We start from the raw sequence: 9780 nt of genomic DNA on the forward strand, positions 1-9780 counted from the left end.
GATTTTATAAAAATAAGCATAGAAGAATTTTGAGATCTGTTTTTGTGGACCTACATCTACAGTGGCGCCAACTGGTGAGCACAAACACGGTAGCCCTCATTGAAAGAGATTTCAAAATGAGTTAAGGCTCTTATGCTTAGTCGGTGTGAGAGCGGGAAACCGCTATTATACGTGTATGGCGCTGTCTCAATCACACACCGAAGCGGCGTGCGGACCCGCATCAGTGTGATAACCGCATATGATCAGAAGTAATCAAAGCTATCATAACGTTGCATTGTCGCCAACTCGTACGTGTATCCGGAATTACTAATGACGTTTTGGGTTGAAGATCTTTACTTACGCTTTTATCAATAAAGTTACTTTTATTTACATTGAATCTATGCCTTCTCATTTATATTTTATGAATCAATCATAAAAAATCTGGATACGAAAGCAGGGAGGTATATTAAAAATTACAAGTTAATATAGGAAATGTGCCTAAATTCATGTTTCAGAATGCCAAAACTTGTATAATTAAATGAAATAGCACAACAATTGAGAATTCTCGGCGCCATGACAAAGAGGGTTTTGTAATATTATGTATACAAGTAAGTTCAATACAGTTAAGTGTGGCTGTGGCGCACTTATCCTGCAGCCACACTTACCCGTATTGACCATATATACGAGTATAGGACTGATTATATTATACACCAGGTTTTTTTAAACTCCGTTAACTTCGGGGTATTAAAGTGCATATTTGGCATAAAACACGGTGTATAGATTGTTCTTTGGTGTGTTAGTAGGGCCACTCGAGTTTTTTTTTTTAATTTAGTAAGGGCTGATATTGGAAAATATATTGGGTGGTATATTTAAGTTTTATTTTGGTCAGATATTTAATACATGGCACCTTACAGTGAATGTTATTAGTTATTAAGTTATTATAATGTACTTACATATACCTCTTGTAATCAGGGTTAGACCAAGCTAACTGCACAGAATGCAATGGCAACGTGTAATATTGCCACCATAATTGTCAGATTCCTATGTGTGTTTATGGAGAACTCTTACACTTTGTTCTGTTAAAGTGTAAAAGTGCCAGTTAGTTGTGTTTTTACTTTTGTAAGCATGAAGTAAGCATTATTCTACAAGGAAGTTTCCATCTTTTCAGGCTTGTTTTTAAAATAAATAGTGGTAGATTGAACATTAAAGATATAAAATTCATGTGGTACTTAGGTCAATATGGGTAATGACCAGAGGTCGGCGAGGGTGAGTTATTTGCCTTATAATATGACGTAAGGTAAGGCATGTCAAATTACAAGTGGTAATTATTTTTTGTAGTATCATTTTTTTCCGAGTTGTTACCAGTAATATAATATATTGGTGAGAATAGAGTATGCAACCACTCATTTTTGGGGTTCCATACCCAAAGGGTAAAAACTGGACTCTATTAGTAAGTTCTTGGAAGATAAAAATGTTCACGAATGTTATTAGTTTTAATTGAATTTAATGTTAAGGTTAATGATCACTAATGTTTTTATTTTTAATCGAATTTAATGTTAATTATTAGTTTTAATTATTACTCACATTATTATTTTTATTCCATTTATTTTTTACCAATTCTTATTAAACATTGCGTGACATACAAATTCTTAATCTTGACATTCTTGACATAACTATTAAATAAACTAATATTATATACCCTACATTTTCAATGTTAAATTTAATTGTCAATAATATCTCCAAGACATTAATAAATCTGTTGCAATATAATTTTAAATTACAATTTCTTAACCATTGTCATAAGACCTAGTTTATATAATGATTAAATTAGTACTAATACCTAGCATACTTTAGATTTAAGACTATTTCTGTGCCCTACCAAGGTCCATGTGAAACCCACTCTGTATGTACCACCAAATGTAAACCATGGATGCAATAAATAAATTATGAATTAAGACTCCTCTGTCTGTCTGTCCGTCTGTCACCAGGCTGTATCTTGTGAACCATGATAGCTAAACAGTTGAAATTTTCACAGATGATGTATTCTGTTGCCGCTATAACAACAAATACTAAAAACAGAATAAAATAGATATTTAAGTGGGGCTCCCATACACTAAAACGTCATTTTTTTTGGCCGTTTTCTTCGTAATGGTACGGAACCCTTCGTGCGCGAGTCCAACTCGCACTTGGCCGGTTTTTTATTCCAAATACTGAAATGACAGTTCAATTGCCCAATCTGTCCCCTTTAAACCCCTTTTTTAGCATTAAGAATTAGCAAAAAAAAGTGCAAGATTTTGATGTGTCTTTATTGAAAAATACTTTTGAAAAATAAGGTACAGCAAATATGTAATAATTATATAGCATATATGTTTATTTACATTCTTTTGGTTATAAGTAATAGTGACTTTTTTTTTTTACTTTTTTAACAAAGTGACATTTCAATATCCGTGCTGGTGCCTCTTTTTAAGTATTTAGGATACCTGTCAACCCAAAAAACACCTCAAGATAAAAAGACATGTCAAGATCGTGTAGTTTTTTCTAACCTTTAGAAACCTCTTTTTTTTGATTACCTAATCAAACTATCATTATATTATCTGTGATATATAAACAAGTTAGGCTTAGAAATAAGATTGTCCTAACCTAAATAGTCAAATCAACAACTCTGTATGAAAAAGCTAAATAATTAGTTATTAAGTTAGTATGAGAAACCTGACCTGTGACAATCATAACAAATCTAATAGCTCTATACAAGTTTCAGCTGATTGTAAATCATTGAAAGAACATAAATAGGTTATGTTCGATATGCTTATTGAGATTTTTTTATTAAACTTCTCTTCATAATCATTTTATTCATAAAACCAATTAACATGTCAAAAATCGAAAATATAAATTGAGATAAAACTTAAAATTAAAATGTAATAAAAATAAATATACAATTAGGTATAATTAAAGCAAACGCTTATTCACATGGCCAAAAAATTTGAATTACAGTTAAATTAAAAAATAACATTGAGATTAACTTCTTATTAAAAAGACGGTAAATTCCGTGTTTTTGCCCAGGGCGTATGTTTCGGTTTGTATGTAACCCTCTATTATGCGTAGTTCGACACGCACTTGGCTGGTTTTTTTTTTCAGAAATTTATGAGGTAAATTTATTTTTCTAAAGGAAACGTGCCTATTACTTTTCGTGAAATTATCAGCTAATTAATATTGTCTTTGGTTACCGCAATAGTTACTCATGAAATAAAACTATGAAAACGGAGTGTATATTAGTTGTATTGTAAAACTAGCCTTATTAACCGATTTTGCATGAACAACCAGCCTTAAAGTTTATATTTATTGATTATTTTTGTATGTGGGTATATTTGCACATTGTAGCTTTTCTTCTGTCACCCGTTGACCATGAATGCTGTAAAGGGTTTGAAACGGGATGTAATAAATTCAATATACACGATATAATCCGTTTTCGTAGTTTTATTTAGTATCAGTTAATTGTTTTTAACAGTGTACCTAATATTATATTACTAGACATAGATATTTTTCTAGCTTCAGGCAACACTAGTGACTTCCTTGAGAGATTTAGTTCATCAATATGTTATATTATTGATATCTTATAACTGTTATAAACAAATGGGGCATGTTTGGAAATAAATGAACAAGAATATTATTACTTTACCTACATAGTTCATAATATAAAAAAAAACTCCATGACACACATACACAAAGATTGGTTCTCGAAGTAAACTATCAATTTTTTTCCCATATTTTGGAGTGTAAAACTTCTTCACCTTTTAAAAAAAAAAACGCATAAATTGAATAAAAGAATTTCAACTTCCACTGATGATGTAATATGGGTGCATAGCAGAAATGTAATATGAAAAATGATTAACGTTGAAGGGGTGCTTACCGATTACTGTTTTTATTTTGTCAAGCACTAAAAATATTTTGCGCCTATTTTGCGTGACATGGGGGTGGGCTAGTCCTGCCAGCCTGTGCAAGTGTTATTTTAGACTTCATTAAGTTTTACGTTTATAACACTTGCACAGTTTGCTATCATAATCGCTGCAGAGTTAGCTTGGTCTGACTACTAATTGTATTACACAAACACAAAGGAATGAATGAAATAAAATAATTGGAAATATGAAATAATTTTTAGGGTTCCGTACCTCAAAAGGAAAAAAACGGAACCCTTAGGATCACTCGTGCGTCTGTCCGTCTGTCACAGCCTATTTTCTCTGAAACTACTGGTCCAATTAAGTTAAAATTTGGTACACATATGTAAGTTTGTGACCCAAAGACGAACATGTAACGTAAACAAGTTAATTTAAACATGGGGGCCACTTTTGGGGGGTAAATGAGAAAATTAAAAAACAAAGTTTTTCAAACTATATCGTGTTACATATCAAATGAAACAGCTCATTATGGGAATCTCAAATATATATTTTTTATAATTTTAGGATAAACAGTTTAGAAGTTATTCAAGAAAATAGGCAAAAAATTACCATTCCCCCCCCCCCTTTATCTCCGAAACTACTGGGTCTAAAATTTTGAAAAAGATACACAAAATAGGTTTCTACCTATAGATTACAGGAAAACCTATTAGAAATTGCAGTCAAGCGTAAGTCGGACTTAATGACTTAGTTTTTGATCCGACCCCTATGAGTTTTTAGGGTTCCGTACCTCAAAAGGAAAAAACGGAACCCTTATAGGATCACTCGTGCGTCTGTCTGTCTGTCCATCTGTCACAGCCTATTTTCTCTGAAACTACTGGACCAATTAAGTTGAAATTTGGTATACATATGTAAGTTTGTAACCCAAAGACGGACATGTAACGTAAACAAATGAATTTTAAACACGGGGGCCACTTTTGAGGGGTAAATGTTAAAATTAAAAAATAAAGTTTTTCAAACGTTTCATACAGGGTGGGCACAGGGATTCCGACAGACTTTAACCGTGGATTCCTGGCAGTGTTACGAAAGAAAAATGTTATATCAACATGGGTCCAAAATTGCCTAATTAATTTACTTAATTTCTGGAACAAAATAAATCAATTAACGATAGTACTAACTTGTGAACGTATCTTTAGTTTGAAAGAGTGAAAAAGACAACATGCGACACCAATATGACACTTTATGTCTAGTTTATAGCAGGTGACAGGTAAGTTTACTATTTTTAACACTTCTGCTTTGCATGTGTGATTGTTTGTGTCTTGGTATGTATGATTACGTCACATAAGGGCGTGTTAGCCTTGAGTTTTTTTAACTTCGAAATTACTTAAATAATTGAATATCTCGTAAATTAGGCTTTCTATGGCATTGTTATATTACTTTTTTTTTATCCAAATAGGCACTAGAATTCATGGTTAAAGTGTGTCGGAATCCCTGTGCCCACCCTGTATAAAAAATACATTGTTTAAATTGTGTAATGTACGGAACCCTTGGAACGCGAGTCCGACTCGCACTTGGCCGGTTTTTTTAAAGACATTTCACTCACGTTTCACATAAAAAATATATTGTTTAAATTGTGTAACACACAGAACCCTTGGAACGCGAGTCAGACTCGCACTTGGCCAGTTTTTTTAAAATAACAATTTAAATAGGGATAGCAAAAGCTTAATATAGGACTTTTACTAGGAGAATGGAGTTTAATCACACAATCCTAAAAAAGTGCATTGTTGCTAATAAGGTCTTTTAGAAAAAAAACTGACTAAGTCCTTTAGTATGCTGGAAACATGAAATAATACATTACAATCATGTATTTCTCAATCCCCATTTAGACAGTTCAAGAAGTTGCATGCAATATTCTATACATTGCCAAGTACAGAGTATAATGAATTCAGTCAATCAACCAAATACCACAATGAAACAATAATCACATACAAGTTCTAGAACCACCAAAATGGGGCTTTAGCATCTAACCTGAATGTTATTGGCCTGTAATATCTAAAAGTTGTCTGTTACAAGTAAACATTAGAATAATCTTGTCTGTTTTCATTTAAAAGATGTACTTCTTGGGAGGTTTTAAAAAATATAGTTTAGAAAAATGTCTTTTACTTTTTAGTTCCTTTGACCAAGTGTCTCCTTATTTGCATATAAAAAATAAGTGATTGTTAAGAAAGCATTTGAATAATTACAGTCTTAATTAATTCTTATTATCCAATGATTTACCGCCATTTTCATGTGTCAGTGATTACACAAAAAACAAACCCGCAAAAAGTATATCACAAAATCTCCCACCAACATGAGATGTATCAAAGATGAAGAGATATTTAAGTGGTTATTTTTGCAACATTGCATGTGTGAAAATTTTAGTAACTCTACTATCACACATCATGCATATTAAGCCATGCTACTACTAAGTTATGCTACAAAATCCACACCACACATCCTAACCTAACCTAACATTAAAGTATGGTAGTAATTTCCTTCTAAGCTACTTTCATACTGAGAAGCACAGAATGGACCATAGGCTTGGCTTGGAGGAAAACAGTGTTCCAAGTTAGAATAAAATGACCACAATGAGTTTTGTCATAACTTCAATAACTGAAATATTTAGCAAAGCAACCTTGTAATATGACTTGAAACAAGAATAAATGCATAGAGAGAGGATCTAGAACATTCTTCAGCCCCACTTTATAAATGGCTGAACCAAGTTGATTGGAGAGAAAACATAACGGAAAAACAACAAATTTATTAGAGAGTTCACAAAATTGTAACGTAATTTGGTTAAATTCGAGATTCAAGTTTGGTAATTTATGCGAAAATAGAGCAAATTCGTAGAAATGGAAGGAATGTAAGTAACATGTATCGTTTAACATTGTACTAGCATTTAACAAAGAAATAAATAAAGCTTAACATTCTCAAATTAAATAACGTAAAACGGCAACTAGAGAGTGTTATGATGCTCCACAAATTTCTTCAAGCTTGTGTAAAAACGGGTGAAATTTCCTCGAAAGAGGCCATGGATAAAATGACGAAATAATGCTTAATACCTGCACCATGCAATCTACATTTATGTGTAAGAGAGTCCCATCAATAGGTAAACAGATTTAGCATAATATTACAATTCTATTCTAGGAATAAAGCTAAAAAATTATCAAAAAAGACTTACGAAGAGATATTAACGCCAATATGGCGGATGAACTAAAAATACGATGGTGAAGACTTCTGCAAAAGCAAATTATATCGATTTGCTCTAATTCCAGACACACTCCACACACATTCCGAGTATATAGTTTTACGATATTCCTATATATCTGCTGCTTTATCACAACGAAATTCACTGTCTTTTATTCCCAACAAGATATAGCACAACACGAACTCAATAAACTAAGCTTCAGAAGAATATCAGACATGGCGGCCAAACAAGAGTGACGAGCGTCTTTAGTCATAAACTTCATATGGCACATAATTAGCTCTGGAAAAGAAAATATTGTAAAATCGTCATAGAAATATGGGAAAAACGCATGTATTTCATTATTTCATGTACTGATGACTAATGCTATCATAGCTATTGTGAGATTTATTTCACACAAGACTAGTAGGACAGTTTAAACGCGAAGACTCCGACGGAGACTGAAACCACAGACAATAGTTTACCATAAACATACGCTTAACTCTATAGTCTATTACACAGGTTCTATAGCGTGGGCAACATTCCAAGTTTATTGATCGGTGGAGTTTGAATTTCCACTGGGTATGCACGAACGAGCAACTAAATCGCCTTGCGACTAAATTGCTCGTGATGCGCGCACGAGAGCGACTTTTGTAGCCGCAACTATTTTATCTCTCACATCAAGCCTATGGGTAAGTATGAAAGTGCGCGCATGTAGCGACGCGACAAGCGGGAGACTTTCTGAGGGCCTACCGCCAACCACTTTCGACGCGTTGCCTCCCTGTCACACTTACATTTGCGAATTTACAATTGCGACAGAGGGGCAACACGTCGAACATGGTTCGCGGTAGACCCTCTGTCCGACCGGCAACTTTTTTGTCGCCGTGCGCGCACTTGCATTGAAACCGATAGGGAAGGAGACAGTTGCGTCGCGGACTAGTCTCCGAACCCGCGGACAGGGCAGGTTTTATTGAAATATATAAAGAAATTCGCTGTGTATGTGATCAAAAATCACCAAAATAGTTTTTTTTTTTAGAAATAGCACAACGGTATTGCATGAGCACCGACACGAGGGTCTACCGCGAAAAACGAAAAGCCTATTTTTTCTATCTGAAATTATTACTAGATATTCTAGTTTATCGCAAGAGCGATAGGGAGGCAGATACCGAAATTTCGATTTTCGTCTTTCGTGGTAGGTCCTCTGCACGTCCTCTGGTAGGTAGGACTGCAATGTAGAGCCGCCAGACTACGCGGCGCGAAGCCGCGAACGCGAGTGTGGAGTCGACTTCGCTGATTAGCGAACTAGACTCCACACCGTGGAGTGGAGGGCCCTTAGGAAGTGTGTGAGCTATACTCCGCAGTCCTGCGAGGCGGACTGCATTGTAGGAGTGTGAATGGGGGGCAAGGCTTATTGACTTCCTTAGAAATAAGACCCGCCAAAAGCTTCTATGTGTTGTCCGTTCTCTAGAAAAAGTTGCCAGTAATTAACATAAAAATATTTTACAACAGCAACTTTGGCCTTCGTCTATACAAGTCCGCGAACAAATCAAATTATTTTAACAAAGATTTTGATTTGTATTTATAAAATAGGCGCACGACTACCTATATGTAAATTATTATTTATTTTTGATATAAATTATTATCTATTTCAGTTTGTATTTGTCTATGTTTATAAAATCTACAGAGGGTTGACGTGCCTCTTGTGGACCCTCCACACCCATGCGCGAACGCTAGTGTGGAGTCTAGTTCGCTAATCTGCGAAATCGACTCCACACTCGCGTTTGCGGCTTCGCGCCGCGTAGTCTGGAGCGAGCTTTGCACTTGGGTCTGGCTGGGGTAAGAACTAAGAACATAGATAAAATCTTTAATGTCAATGCTGTCATTAAAGTCATTGAACGCAAAAAATCAAAGTTTTCATATAAAACGTCTAACTAACGATTTATTTGCTTAAAATATTTTTATTTAGTAGTTTTAAAAATTAAAACTAATCATATGCGCGAGCAACGTATGCTAAATGTGTCCTCGCACAGACTCGGTTAAATTTAAACCGTTGTAGTAATAAACCAGAAACAATAGTTATTTCAAGGTAAGAAATATATAAATCTAAAAAAAATAAGCGTACTAATTATGGCCAAATTCAAATATAATAATTTAATCTTACTATCACTTTAAGTCTCGCGGACGCTATATTGCGTCCGAAATTACAATCATAGTTCATCATAGATGATAGATGCAAAACCTCTCATTGTTAAGCACAACGCTGGCAATTTTAGACCCCTGGTAGCAATTTTAAGCGAGGTTAGTTATAAGGAAGTTAGGTAATATTGTTTAATTTGCGACTGTTTTGTTTTAGAGAGTAAATCAACAGATGGCTTGAGCGTGAGATGATGGTATAACCCTGGACCGTCTTATATAATATCTTTGAAAAAGCTCAAAGGGCAAGGATCTGCCGCATATCCAGACTAGTTTCCCGGTGACCAAGACCGCTGCGCTGAGCCGTGGAGTAAAAAATGTCCCATAACCGGATAGATGTAATAACAACTTTAGTTGCCATTTGCCATAATCAATGTATTTATTTTATTTTGTACTGATAGATGTGATATGATCACAATTCACATGAACTGCAATTGGGTGTGTGAAATATACTCAATACTTTTATTCGGACATAAAATGGCAATGTAGGTACCA

At 34.3% G+C, this 9780-nt stretch overlaps 1 protein-coding gene across 6 annotated transcripts in view; it reads right to left on the bottom strand.

The window, feature by feature from the left end:
- The window catches only part of LOC134753942 (bromodomain-containing protein 3-like), a 62285-nt gene extending 54728 nt beyond the window's left edge, over positions 1-7557 (bottom strand). For 4 of the 6 annotated variants that reach the window (XM_063689941.1, XM_063689938.1, XM_063689936.1 and 1 more), the window contains exon 1: positions 7090-7557. The gene's annotated coding sequence lies outside the window, so the exon portion shown is untranslated. The remainder of the gene's footprint in view (positions 1-7089) is intronic. The other 2 variants (XM_063689939.1, XM_063689937.1) reach the window with 1 other exon arrangement.
- Between the last annotated feature and the right edge of the window lie 2223 nt (positions 7558-9780).

This window comes from Cydia strobilella, chromosome Z, assembly GCF_947568885.1.
Source record: "Cydia strobilella chromosome Z, ilCydStro3.1, whole genome shotgun sequence".
Lineage (NCBI taxonomy): Eukaryota > Metazoa > Arthropoda > Insecta > Lepidoptera > Tortricidae > Cydia > Cydia strobilella.